General features: G+C 49.5%; 1 protein-coding gene across 7 annotated transcripts in view; it reads right to left on the reverse strand.

The window, feature by feature from the left end:
* CRACR2A (calcium release activated channel regulator 2A) overlaps positions 1 to 15012 on the reverse strand; it is a 147593-nt gene that overhangs the window by 97551 nt on the left and 35030 nt on the right. Inside the window, exon 1 of one of the 7 annotated variants that reach the window (XM_061124713.1) lies at positions 2415 to 2530. The exons of the other annotated variants lie outside the window; for them this stretch is intronic. The gene's annotated coding sequence lies outside the window, so the exon portion shown is untranslated. Of the gene's footprint in view, positions 1 to 2414; positions 2531 to 15012 lie in introns of those variants that run through there. 7 annotated transcript variants of the gene reach the window in all.

The following is a 15012-nucleotide window of genomic DNA, read 5'->3' on the forward strand; positions in this document are numbered from 1 at the left end:
TATCTCCTCTCCTTGCCACCAAGTTCCTCAAGGACAAGAAAGACAAGGGACTTTTCTCTTGAAGGTCCCCCCAAGTGGCCAGTCCACGTAGCTGTGGCCCTAGCAATGCCAGTAGTCTCTATCCCTCAGGACTCTGAATTCTTTTTTAACCACGAATTCTTTTTTAACCAGAAAGCAACTCATCCCCTTGACTCATCCACAGACGCAGAGGCCACATCCTCCTGAAGCCCCTAGGGTGTGTTCACCACCTTTGTCTTGTCAGTTTCACCACCAGCTCTGACTGCACCCAGGACCACAGGGCTTGAAGAGTCACTGGCTCCCTCCCTCCTCCCCTGACACCCCTACCCCCCACTCCTGCAGCCGTTGTGGTTAGTGTTACACTCAAGAAAGAATAAATAGAAAGCAACCCCCTTGTTCTAAGATAACCACAGAGATGACAGATACATGCAGACTTGGGGGAGATGGAAGATAGAGCACAACAATTAAAAAAAAAAGCAAGGAAGGCATGTGTCTGTCATGAGAAGCTCTGGCCTGCAGATGTTTTTGCTGGGGTGTGACTTCAAAAGTCCAACACGGGGACCTATGAAGGTGCCCTCCTGGCCCCGTCCTGGCCCCCAAGCTTCACTGGAGAAGAGGGTAAATGCCCCAGGGGGAGGCAGCACAGCTCAGCTGCTCAATGAATGACCAGGAATGAGAAATGCTGAGCTGGGGGTGGAAAGGGGAAAGGAGGCTTCATTCTGGCTGCCTCTAGACTCTGCCAGATCCAGTGTCAAGGAGCCCATGGTCTCAGGAGCCCAGGGCTGTCAGCCTCCCCCCGGGATGTGGGCAAGAGATGGCTCAACACCTTAACTCACCAGCCTCCACTTCCGGTCCCCACTTCCTTCCTTCATCAGGCAATGGTGGGCCCAAGACAGGAAACCACTCACCCCCTTACTCCACAGTGAATTTCTTTTGTCAAGAAATTCAGGACCCGGGCTGACACATCCCTGTGCCAGGTTTGGTCAATGGGTTGTCCCTCAGCCCCTGGGACCCAGATGTGGCTCATTTGTCTCATCACTCACCCCTGCCACAGGGTCGGGCATGCAGAAGTTGCTCCATAGATATTTGGGCATGAAAGAGCCCAGGAGGCGATGAAGCCTATTCCTCTCTACAATGTGACAGCCCAGAAAGGAGGAGCCGTTGCCTTTGTCAGGAGAACAAAACAGCATCCTCCTTGTGTACCTTCTTCGGAGTACGTCATCATTTCACCCATTTTCAGAGACGTTTTCTTTGTCATGACGGTTATCACCGTGCCACCGTTGACAACAATCACAAAGGTGAGAGGTGTAACTGTAAGCCACACACTTTTTTTTTTTTAGAGGCAGCATAATATATTGAATAAAACAGGAGTTTCTAGAGCCAGAAATCATTGGGTTCAGGTCTTAGGTCTGCCATGTACAAGTTATGAATCCTGGCCGAGGGACTTTGTTACTGTTTTCTTGTCTATAAAACAGGAATAGGAACAGTGTGTCCTTGTGGGGCTCTGGTGAGATGATGCATGTCACCTGTCTCCTCCACCCAGACCAAGGGACACAGTAAAGTACTCACCCCAGCCCCATCCATATCCTAATCTTGTCACTGAAATGAGCTCACTTAGTGTTCCAGGTCGAATTCTGATCTCCAAGAAAAGGCACAATGAAGTCCTTACCCCCCAGGACCTCAGAAGGTACCCCGATATGACCGGTGTCCTCAGAAAAAGACAGCCACCTTAAGATAGATACACACGAGGACAAACCACATTACAACACAGGCAAGAGCTTGTATTACTGCAAGCTGAGAAACACCAAAGATTGCCTACCAACCACCAGATCTCGGAGGAGGCCAGGAAGGATCGCCCTACAGGCCAGAGGGGGAGCAGGGCCCTGCGACTCCTTTAACCTGAACGTCCTTCTTGCAGAGTGGTTGAGACAACACATTTCTGTTGTTTTAAATCACCCAGGGTGCAGTACTTGTTAGGTGGCGCAGTGGTAAAGAGTCCACCTGCCAATCCAGGGCACACAGTTTCAATCCCCGGTTCAGGAAGATTCTAAGCCCATGCACCACAACTACTGAGCCTGTGCTCTAGAGCCCAGGAGCTGCAACTACTGAGCTCACATGCCACAACTATTGATGCCCTTGCGCCCAAGAGTCCATGCTCTGCGATGAGAAGCCCGTGCCCTGCAGCTAGAGAGTAGCCCACATTCACCGCAACTAGAAAAAGCCCGGGTGTAGCAACAAAGACCCGGCACAGCCAAAAATAACTGATTAAAAGAGGGGCTACGGAAGGTCAGAGCTACTGTCTCCTGCAGCACCACTCGACCCTCTACCCACGTAGCCCAGCCTTCCTGCTGGTGGCTGCTCCCACCACACCTCCCTCTAGGACCTCTGATTCTCACCGTAAGAAGCCTTGTGTCCAGCTCCACACCTGGGCTTTCCTGGGGTCTCCCCTGGACCCCGAGCTCTGGGCTCTGACTGTCCAGCACCCCTCCCGCAGCCCTCTTTGTGGGAAGAGCCGTGGCCCCGCTGATCACAGCAGGGGAGAGGCGGGCAGGGTGGCGAGTCACTGCCACCCACCTTTGACAAGCGGCCCAGTGGCCCGACTGTGGGTCCAGGGCAGCCTCCTGAAGGGCAGATGTGGTCAGGGCAGGACCTGCAGGCAGAACAGACCGTGGGAAAGTGTCCTCAGTTTGACTTCGAGTAACTCATAATAGAGCTCAGGGCAGAGACCACGCTGAGAGTCGCTTAATTTTCCTCCTGGGGCTTCTGAAATCAACTGCTAGCTTGAGTCCGGGTCAGGTTTTGAAGCAGATCCCAGTTACCTGCCTAATATCATCCATTCTCCCTTCTTCCTTTCCAACAAGATTCCGATTTTGTTGATCACTCAGAATAAGTGAGTTTATGTTCGGCTCAGGGCCCCATCCGGTCAAAGCAAGCACAGGCCCTTTCCGGAGGGTGGTGGGGGGTGGGCTTCTGACCCACCTCTGGTCACTGAGACAAGAGGGGGTTTTGTGGAGTGTCCCTGGAAATGCTTTCCTGGCTCTTAATGAAGATGCAGGACTGCCTCCCTCTGGTATCGCGGAACTGGCGGGATGAAGCTTTCTTCTTTGGCATGAGATCTCTGGCCTAAATACTGGGAATGGAGGTTGAGCAGGGGGTAGAGACCAGGAGGAGGTGAGATGATGGTTCAGACAAGCTACAGCATATATACACATACACATTACATATGTACACACTAGAGATCTACACATTATATAGGCATATTATATGTTGGCATATGTGTCAATTTATGTCAATTACAATTTTGATATGTATGTATATATATGCATATGTATGGGATAGATAGGTCGACAGCTGTTGCATATATTACAATAAAAGCAAAGGACACGAAATTTTTTGAGGGAGTCTCAAGTCTTGTCTCTGATATATTGAGAGGTGAAGTAGATGGGATCATTGTTTCACAATTATTATTATGTGATTAAATAAGCCAGATGGATATTTGTTCTCCAGGTGAGCAACACCCGCAGCGGGCCAGGCTTTGTGGTTTGTGTCGCTGACACAGTGAAAAGCAGACGTCTGTAAGACCAGCTCTCACCAGGGAGTGGGGAACACACGCAATGAACAGAAACTGCAAGTCAGTGATGGGATCACAACTGAGGTACCTGCTCTGCTGAAGACACAGAGATGCAGATGTTTGCTGGAGGGAGCGTGGAGCGGCAAGGCTGACACAGACAGAGGATGCAGGAAAGAAAGGGACATTTATGTTGCGTCCTGTAGGATGAGAAGGAGTGAGCCAGGAAAGGGGATGGAGAGCAGTCTAGGGAGAGGAGTGGCAGGAGCCAAAACCCTCAGGGAGGAGAGATTTAATGTGCTCAGAACCGGGAGGAAACCAAGATGGCCAGAACAATGGTAACCTGGCAAAGGCGGCCAGAGATGAGGCTGAAGAATGAGGCTTTGAGGGGCGAACTAGGGACTGGGTGCTTCGCCCATGCAGCCGTGGGAATCATTGAAGTGACACCTAAAAGCTGCAAGAGACAGGATCTGATTTGCATTTTTAAAAGGTGACCTGGGCTTCTTGTGGGAGTGAATTTAGGAGGAGGAGGAGCTGGGGAAGTGGATACACTGAGTCCAGTTAGGGGAATATTACAGTCCAGACAGGACTGTCTAAAGTCCAAGGCTTCCCTGGTGGCTCAGCTGGTACAAAATCCACCTGCAATGCGGGAGACCTGGGTTCGATCCCTGGGTTGGGAAGATCACCTGGAGAAGGGAATGGTTACCCACTCCAGTATTCTGGCCTGAAGAATTCCATGGACTTGTGGAGGCTATGGGGTTGCAAAGAGCTGGACATGACTGAGCGACTTTCACTTTCACAGTCCAGACAAGCAATGGTGTGTCCTGAGCCGGTTGTGGCAGTGATGAGCAGGGACAGATGAATGGGTGCTCAGGCTGTTTAGATATGGGATCAAGAGGATGGAGGGGTGGGATGTGGCAAAGGTGGAGATGGAGAGGTAGAGGCCGGCTTGGATTCAGTGGTTCCCTCTACATCTATCTTGGAAACTCTCAGAAATAAAATGACTCCTTCAGAGAGGAAGTCTCTGCAAATCTCCTCTTGTTTGCTCCCTGCTACTTCCAGCATCACGTCCTCCAGGGGTGGGGTGCTGAGCAGAACAATCTCTGCTGGGTAAGCCACACCTCCCCCCTGAGGCATCTCATGAGCCAGTTAGAGCTCACAAAATCCAATCAGTACAGGGCGGGCTTCTAGGTCCAGAGGGCCGACCTCCACTGAATTAACTTACCTCTTGCACAATTCGGTCCATGCTAAATGGAATTCTCAAATGACACTTTCTTTCAGCATGAGGAAGATGAAAAAAGAATACCTTCGGCATGCTGAAAAAAAGTGTCATCTGACAATTCTAGGATTAAAGAAAATGTCATTTAAGAATAAGGGAAAGGAAGACATTATCTGATAAACAAAACTCTAGTTTGCCACAAGCAGACCCTTTAACAAAAGACATTTTTAACGGGGTATTTCAGACAGTAAGAAAGATTCCATATGGAAGATCTGAGATTAAGAAGGAGTGAAAAACAAAGAAAATGAAAATAGATTTTCTCGGTCTATTATTGAAGAAATAGCAATTGGGAGTCAGACATATTTATCTCCATATCAAGTTGTCATTTCTTACTGTCTGGGAAATTTGGATCAAGTTCATCTCTCACAGTCTTGATAGCCTCATCTTCAAAATTCATAAGTGAGGTCTTTGTAAAGAATAAACGAGCGACCACATATAAATGCTTCCAGCATAGCTTCTGCATCTAGAAGGTGTGAAATAAATGTTTACTCCTTATCTTTTTAAAAATTAATAAACAAGCAAGTAAATAAGATGTTGTTAGCCACACAGAATTCCTCCCTCTGCTTCAAGTGTGAGATAGAAGTCTGGCACTCTTTCCCATCGTACAAGGCTACACTGCAGAGCTGATGCTTTAAAGCTAGTCTTTTCATCTTTGCAATAGCAAGCCTAAGACCTTTCTAACAAAATATTTATGATTTCTTTATTTTATAAATACTGTATGTGAACACACAAGCCCCGGGGGGTGGACCCTAGATTCCAGCTTCGCTCACAATTTTAACATAATCTGTGTTCACAGTTTTATGAGAATGAAGGAAATGAAGGCAATATCTGATAAACAAAACTCTAGTTTGCCACAAAGACACCCTTAATAAAGGACAGTTTTTAAAGGTGTATGTTAGACAGGAGGAAAGATGAGATGATTGGGTGGAATCACTGACTCAATGGACATGAATCTGAGCAAACTCTGGGAGATATCAAAGGACAGGGAAGCCTGGGGTGCTGCAGTCCATAGGGTTGAAAAGAGTTGGACATGACTTAGTGACCGAATAACAACAGTTTTTTGAGATCATAAAACACCTGCTGGTCCATCCATGGGGCAAAATGGCCAGTCCTGCCCACCCCTTTCCAGGGCTCTTCTACCAACTAGAAAGGAGTGGCACACAAAGGACCCCTCTGTGCATCTTATGCATCCTAGCCCCCCATGCTGGCAGACATGGTCCCCAATTCCATCCTCAACTTCATCCCCATTCCCTTTAGGACAAGGAAGCCAAGCTAAGAAAAGCTAGCTTAGTCTCCCTTGGAATCTCTGCCTAATTTTCATCTGGCACCAATTTGGTGGAGTTTCCACCACCAAATTGGTGGTGATGGAGAAGGGAGAGATAAACCCCAAAATAGTCTCTCCCTGATGGCGTTAAGGAGGCAAATAGCACCAGCGGTTCTAGGACCTGGGCTAGCATCCTTACTCTGCCCTTTGTCCCCTATGTGTCCCCAGGCAAACCCCTTCACCTCTCTGATTTTATCTTCCTCTCACCTGTAAGTCAGAGTCATTCAGAGTCAACAATTATACCATATTTGTAGAGGATGTTACAATTTCCCGGGTGTTTCCACAGTCATAAATTCATTTACTATGCACGGTCAGCTGTGTAACAGCCTGCATAATGGTTGCCTCGCTGCTGTAAAAATCTAAAAGCAGAGCATGGACTAGTGTGTACCTGGCAAAGAGCTCCGTCCACATGAGGGGCCATCACCAGGGTCCCATGACTGACCCTCCTAAGAGTAGGGCTTTGCTGTCTGAGAGCCGAATTTGAACTGATTCTACCCCAACCGGCTATGGGACCTTGAGGTTCTCAGCTCCTCACTTCTAAATGAAGGATGATAACAATAGCCCCGTTTCACAGCCCAGGGCTCCATACATGGGAGACACTCAAGGCATGAGAGCTGATGGAATCGACACAAGTTAAGCCCACGGGAGTCTGACCACACACATCCACACTCCCTGACTCCCACATTCTTCCATTCCTTCTTATCCATGGTTATACCTAATCTCCACAGCCCTGGACAAATACTGGCAAAGGGAGGGTGGAAGTTCTGAACAGCAGGACACACTGTGGACTGTTTCTTAAAGAACTAGATTTGGGGGTGTCTCCAGCTTGCTCTGGATGGAAGCAGAGTCCAGGCTCCCTGAGGTCCCAGGCAGCCCCGATCCTTCCCACTGCCACCTGAGGGTCTTGCTTCGGTGGCTGGAAAGTTCTGGAATATAGGACGCTGGCCAAGCCTCAGTTCCCTAACTAGACTGTGTGGCCACCTTGTTGACAAAAGGCCCTGAGGCTGGGAAAGATTGAAGACAAAAAGAGAAGGGGCGGAAGAGGATGAGACGGTTAGATAGCATCACCGACTCAATGAACATGAATTTGAGGAAACTCTGGGAGACGGGGAAGGACAGGGAAGCCTGGGGTTCTGCCATCCATGGGGTCGCAGAGTCAGACATGACTTAGCGACTGAACAACAACCAAGGTCTGAGCCAACATCACATGGAATTGTTGTGATGACCTAGGAAGCAAATATTAATTGAACCCAATCTGATGAATGGATGGAAACCACTGGACTATAAAAAATATAAGCTTATTGTTGTTCAGTTCCTAAGTCATGTCTGACTCTTTGTGATCCCATGGACTACAGCACACCAGGCTCTCTGTCCATGGAATTCTCCATGCAAGAATACTGGAGTGGGTTGCCCTCTCCTTCTCCAGGGGATGCCTTCTCCTTCCCAACTCAGGGATCAAACCAAGGTCTCCCAAATTACAGACAGATTCTTTACCGTCTGAGCCCACTAGGGAAGCCACCTGGCTTCCCCTCTCTGATGTGTTTTGTTTGGCTTTCCTAGTGGATAACTTGGTATGAAAAGGGTAAGTCTCTGAGAGTGAGTCTGCCTGCTTTCCCCTACAGCCCCACAGCACCTTCTTTGGGGTTCTGAACACTGCTTCTTTCCTAACGGAGCCTGGCCATATGACACACATCTATACCCACACATGTTCTAGAAACCCCCAGAGAAGACACTCCTGTGTCCAGGCAGGGAGAGCTGTGCTTAACTCCCTGACACCTGTATCTACAAGAAAGACGAGGGTTCAGAGGATCTAGAACAGCCTCTTGGAGCCTCACAGTTTTAGATGGGGAGCTGAGTCAGTGGAGGCCAGCTGGCGGAAAAGGTCACCCATAGAAATATGGAGAGGGTCAAGGCACATCTTATGGTCTAGGCAGAACCTCATTGGTTCGATTCCTATGCAGTCTGGTCCTCAGACACTACCTACTAAGATGGACGGAAAGACCCTCATGGAACATTCTTCCAGAACCCTGCCAGCCCCATCTGCTGAATTCCACCATCCTTTCAAGCCCAGTTCTGTTCTCCCCTGTCTAGTTAAGCTTTCTGCAAAGGCCCTTTCCTTCTAGAGGACATACAGTCTGTCCTAGTCCCTTGACAGGGGTTACTTATACTGTCAAAAGAAGTCCTAAGAGCTTTGTTCTCTCTCCCAGTACAAAGTGCTGCACACAGTAGGTGCTCAAGCATTTTGCTTTTGTGTTTTGGAGGTTTTTTGAGGGTTGGGCATTAGCATTCAACAAAAGCACATTGATTTAGTTCCTACCACGTCAAGAAACTCAGATGTGGTGTGTGGAATAACCTGATTGCTATTCAGTACAAATTAGAGCTTTTTATTCTATTTCTAATCCCAGTAAATGGGGCTTGTGCGTTAAAAAAAAATATTTTTAGTTTGCAATGTGTGATTACATAATGGAGGCCGAGTCATTTTTTTTTTTTCATTAACATTCATCTCCTTTAGCAGTTCCTTTCTGGGTCTTTGTTTTTGACTCGAGCTGTGGTTCAATGTATTAAGATTGCATTCCTTATAAAGGAGTTCCACAGCAGATGTTTTAACTGGCCCTCCCCATGCCTGTATTTCCAGCTGGCCTGTGCCTGGGGCAACTCACCTGGTGTTGAGTCAGGGGATCCTGCCCCATTCTACAAGTCTGTTAACTCATCTCTGGAATCAAGCAGGGCCCCCCACCCACCAGGGCAGCTCTTTGCAGGGAGCCTGTGTGGGGTGGAGGGAGCATCAGTGTGGTGAAGTGTCCCTGGGGGAGGTGTCTATACCAGAACTAGGTGCATGAACTCAGATGACCTATTTAACCTCTAGGAGCCTCAGCTTCCTCATCTGTAAAATGGGGATGCTAAGTCCTAGAAAAAGTGCCTGATACACAGCAGGCATTTAATACCTTGTAGACTCCTTGTGGGAGTCTATTCCTTCCTGTTTCTCCAGCTGTCGTGATCCTCAGAGTTGTATCATATCTACTGAAGCCAGAACCCTGAGCCCCAAGCAAAAATGAACCTCCAAAATCTGAGTATAGGGCAACACAGCAAGGACTAGTGTAGCTCATGGAGAGGGTAATGACAAGCAATAAAAAACATGCCAGAGACCGGGGCACATAGCCATAGAAAACCATAATCCAAAAGCAGACACGCACCCCTGTGTTCATAGCAGCACTATTCACAATAGCCAAGACCTCGAGGCAACCTAAATGCCCACTGACAGTGAATAGATTAAAAAAAAAAAAATGTGGTGTATATATATATATATGTATATACATATATATATATGTATATATATATATATATATATTCTTTACCGACTGAGCTACCAGGGTAGCCCACATGGTCCATAATTAAGCTATTTTCAAACCAATCCTTTTTGGCTAAAGGCTCCAGTTGAGAATCCTAATGGAAGATAGTTCATCTATTACAGACCCAAACCCGTGCTCGTTCTAAAAGTCCTCTAAAGCAGATGCTAACGGAGGAGTTGGGGTTGGCTGTGCTTGGTTCTACACGACAACAGTGGAGGAAGACCAGAGAGTCCAGAATCAAATCCTGGCTCTGAAATCCTGTGCCTTTGGGTGTCACTTCTGACACTGCTTCCTCATCTTTGAAAAGGGTGATAATGATAATAATCCCCTACAGGACGGCTGGGAGAAACACAGAAGACAGTGAAAGAAAAGAAAATGAAGTCACTCAGTCATGTCTGACTCTTGTGACCCTACTACGCTCCTCCATCCATGGGATTTTCCACTCAAGAGTACTGGAGTGGGTTGCCATTTCCTTCTCCAGAGGATCTTCCCAACCCAGGGATCGAACCTGGGTTTCCCACATTGTAGGCAGACACTTTACCATCTGAGCCACTAGGGAAGTGCTTAATGCAGAAGCCAGCCCTAAGGAGGGTGGTCTCACAGGAGCCCATTGGCTGAAGCAGAGAATTATAGAACCAGAAAGTGACAGGAATCGGCAGCAGAAGGATTGCCCAAATGCAGAGGGCATCGGATGGCAAGGGGGCTGTGTGGAGGGAGGCTGAGACACAGTGAGACTGGAGTCTCCCCGGAGTCAAGGTCAAGATCAAACCCGAGCAACTGGGCAGATGAAGTTCCTGGAATGGTGTCGGTGGGGGTGGTTACGTAGCACTGTGAATGTTCTGATGCCACTGAGCTGTACCCTTAGGAAGGGTTAAAAGTGTAAATTTTATGTCAAGTATATTTTACTCCGATGAAAAAAGACCGAGTTACCAAAAAAATTAAAAAATAAGACAATACCCTAAAACCCAACAGTCAGCCCACTGAAGACACTAAAACGAAAGCAGCAGGGAGATCGGGGTCCCCTCGGTCTGTGGGATGTTGCAGGGGCACCAGACCCCCGCACCCAAGGCCTGGCGAGTCTAGACCTCCATGGCGTGGAGCTGATCTTTCGCCAGAATGCCCACGGAACCCAAGCTCCTGAACGCTTGAAAACCCAAGGCCACCAGAGGCCATGGCAGCAGAACAAGATCACAAGGTTCATGTGCAGAGCGGTGTCTCTCTTGATGGTTCCTCTCCAGTCATTTCTGACATGATTCAGATGAAACAGAATGAAATATCCAAGGACCCCCTTCTCCCCCTGTATCCTCATCTGGGGACAGCAGTGTTTCTCTCTTGTTCAGAAAACCCTTGCCTTCGGGAAGAAAGTCTTGAACTTTCCATCCTGCTCAGGTCATAGAAAGAGGACCTTCAGCAAACCACTGCTTCCTTCCTTCCCCAGAGAGAAACAAACCCCGACTAGAGAAGTCTCTCTGGCCAGGGTCTCGAACACCCTTGGCTGTGACCTCACTCGTGTCCCCAGAGGGCATGGCAGGCTGGTGCCACCAAAGGTCTGTCTCCATACCCACAGGGACCTATGACTGCGAAAGCCCCCAGCCTGGGCCTGACAGGCTGAGGCCCAAGAGGGTTACCCAGCTGCCTATTTCCAGGCTCCCAGTCATTAGCAGCCCCAGGGGCAGCTCTTGGTAGAAGGCTCTGCTGGAAAATGGACAGAGTGAGATGGTGACATAGACCTCACCCTAAGGGATCCCACCCACCAGCATGCCTCTGTCCACTATGCTCGGTCTGATCACAAACCCCTCCGCTTCTATGCTGCCCACTGTCCTCCCTGCCCAAGTCCAGCCCTCCTCCAGGCCCAACTCCATCCCATTTCCTCTGCTCCCCTACAGGTGCTCATAGCACCACTCATCACTGAAGATCTTCATTTCTGAGGTCCAGGATGCTGGCTGGCTGTGGTCTCTCTTCTTAAACTAGATCCCTGGAGATCCTTGGGCTTCCCAAGTCACACTAGTGAAAGAAACCATCTGCCAATGCAGGAGACATAAGGTTCAAGGGTTCAATCCCTGGATTGGGAAGATCCCCTGGAGGAGGGCATGGTAACCCACTCCAGCAGTCATGCCTGAAGAATCCCATGGAGACAGGAACCTGGAGTTCTACGGTCCACAGGGTTGCAAAGAGTTGGACACAACTGGAGCAACTTAGCACGCACGCATGGGGACCCTTAGCCGGCACAACCAGGGCTCAGTAAGTACAGATGCCAATTAGGTGAGTGGTTCTGTCCCTTCCCTTTGGGGAACTTCAGTCCAATAATGGCACCTTGGCAGGGACCCTCCAGACAGCAGGACTCAAGAACACACTCTCAGTGGGCAAAGCCACCATTGACCAGCAGGGGACGTGAGCTGTGGCCACAGAGTGTTTCACACCCTGAATTCACCCAGGATGGACTAGCCAGTGATCATTCCTATCTCACTGAAGAGGGAAGGAGCTCAAGCTTAGAGGCTGAATCCCCAGGACACGTGACTGGTTAGAGTCAGAACTGTTTCCAGCACTGAGCATCTCTAGGGGCAGAGCGGGATTGAACTGGTGGCCCTGGGGCCAGACTGCCTGGGTTCACACCCCAGCTCAGCTTTTTGGGAGCTGTGTGATCTCAGGCAAGTTACTCCAGCTCTCAGAGCCTTGGGTTTCTCATCTTAATGTGGTATGTGCATTAGTTGCTAAGCTGTGTCTGACTCTTTGAAACCCCATGCCTGCCAGGCTCCTCTGTCCATGGGATTTCCCAGGCAAGAATACTGGAGTGGGTTGCCATTTCCTTCTCCAGGGAATCTTCCTGACGCAGGGATTGAACCCAGGTCTCTTGTACTGCAGGTAGACGCTTTACCGTCTGAGCCACCAGGGACAGGACCAAATGAGTTCAGCGGAGCCAAGCGCTCAACCACGCCTGATGCATTTCTGTGCATCCAGCCTCAAAGTGCAGTGGGAAGGGGTTGCTGACATCCTCCATTGGATCAGGTGGGGCTGCAGGAAGCTAGTCTACCTCCCCACCCCTCCCTCAGCACCCATGCGACCTTCCAAGCCAGCAGGCAAGGGTGTGTGTTTCTGCAGCTTCCATGTGGCAAAACTCCATCCATCCATCAGATCCCAGAGCTCAACACAGAATGGCCTCTTAAGTAAATAAAGAGAAAACCAGCCAATTGCCCAGGTAACAGGAGATTTTCCTCCTGTCTGCACTGGTAATTGAGTCACTGGAGCCAGCCCTCAACCTCCACTGGCGCTGCTGTGAGTTAGAAAGGGAGTTTAGGAGGCTGCCTGGCCAAAGACACACGTGTAGGTTGGGAAGGCGGGTCCACCCCACTGGACCCTGGATCTGGAAGACAGGCGTCCACTGTGTTGGACCTTGGATCTGGCAGGGCTTGGCCAAAGACACACGTGCAGGTCCAGAGGTGGGTGTCCACCCCACTGGAACCTGGATCCAGAAGGCGGGCGTCCACCACGCTGGACCCTGGGTCCGGGAGGGCTCGGTATACCCACAGTGTGTGCATGAAGTCTCGCCCACCTTACCTGTCCCCTTGGCCCAGCAGGACACGGAGCTGCCCAGACCCAGGGGCCCCGGGAGCAGAGGATTGGGAGACGCCAACCAGCCCCAAGGCTGCTCTATAATGCGAACAAGGGGCCTTCAGCACAGGCCCCGTGGGTTCAGAGGTCCTTGGAATCTGAGCCCCATGGGACACCTGTCTGCTCCTGCCTCCCTGCAGCCTCCATGCTGGAGGGTCTGACTCCAGGACCCTCACCACCCCGTGACTGCCACCCCGTGACTGCCCCCTCAGCCTCGCCAGCCCGACCAGGATGTGTCAACAAACGGGTGGGGGAGAAAGAACCGCTGGCATTCTGAGAAACCAGGGCTGGGAGCCAAAACAAACTGACGAAGGGAATACAACATCTCCTGAAGAAAGTGTCGCAAAAGAAAAACATATCCCTCAAGCTGAGAAAAGCCCGTGAAGGTCATTTTGTCCCCCCAGACAGAGTGGGTTTTGGAACCCATTGGCCTTCAAGAGGGTCTTCCTGCATCTGACCCAGTGCATCCATCCTGATGACCTTGTCTGAACGGACAAAGTGGTTACAATCCAAGAAAGAGGCAGAAGGGAAAATCAGCCTGAAGCAGGTGCAGGGGACCCTGAGGACAGAACCTGCAGGTCTCCTGGCCCATCACGCGACGCAACCACAGTGAAGTCACGCGAAGTCAACCTTTGAAGGGGAGGGGCACGATGGGGCAGGGGATTAAGAGGGACAAACTACTATGTATAAAATAAATATGCTACAAGGATATGCTACACAGCACAGGGAATATAGCCAATATTTTATAATAACTTTACATGGAGCATAGTCCATAAAAATTTGAATCACTATAGTGGACACTTGAAACTAATACTGTAAATCAACTATACTTCAAGGTTTTTTAATGTTCTGTATCTTGATTGTGCTGGTAGTTACGAGTGTGTACATGTATCAAAGGTCATTAAACCAAACATTTACATAAATAAGCTGGTTCGCTTCACTGTACAGCAGAAACTAACAGGATATTGTAAAGCAATTATATGTGTGTGCTCAGTCGTTAAGCTGTGTCCAACTCTTTGCAACCTCATGGACTGTAGACCGTCAGGGCCCCCCATGGGCCAGACAAGAATACTGGAGTGGGTTGCCATTTCCTTCTCCAGGGGATCTTCCCAACCCAGGGATCGAACCCTCATCTCCTGCATCTCCTGCATTGGCAGCTGGATTCTTTACCACTTGAGCCACATGGGAAACTCCCAAAACAATTATACGCCAATAAAATAGATAAATAAACCTAAGCACCTTCTAGCAAATCCCCCCAAAAAACTAAATAAATAAATCCAGCTTTGAGAACAGCAGAGAAGGGTAGACAAAGACCAAAACATCACGTCTGCTGAAGCTGTTGGTGTGTCCATTCCTGACCACATCGTCCACTGCACTTTCCCTGGTGGTCCCCAGACACATCCCTCTCCCTAACTCTACCATGATGCCCCTCCCCTCAAATGCACTGACCCAGCTTCCTCCTTACGGCACAGTGAAGTGCCACCTCCAGGAGGCCACCCAATCCACTCCTTACAGAGGTGACCCCTCCTGCCAACTTCCCAAGACTTGGGCATTCATCATCCTTTCCAGTTAGTACCGAGCAGCAAGGGGACCTCAGAGGGCAGACACAAGCTCTCCTTTATCCCCCAAACCTATGGGCAGAGCAGCTCTGATAGACAGACACCACCTGACATAGCCATGCATGCTAATGCCACCCAAAGCGGGGCACAAACCCTGGACCCTTGAACTAAAATTTCAGTTCTATACAGGTTACACTGCCCCAGTTTCATGTCCCTCAGCCCACAACCTTGATGAAAAGATTCGTGGATAACTGCTGGTTTCTTCCAGAGACAGGGAACTCACTACCTCATGCGTTAGGCTCTTC

The sequence above is a fragment of the Dama dama genome, chromosome 22 (genome assembly GCF_033118175.1).
Source record: "Dama dama isolate Ldn47 chromosome 22, ASM3311817v1, whole genome shotgun sequence".
In the NCBI taxonomy this organism is placed as follows: Eukaryota; Metazoa; Chordata; class Mammalia; order Artiodactyla; family Cervidae; genus Dama; species Dama dama.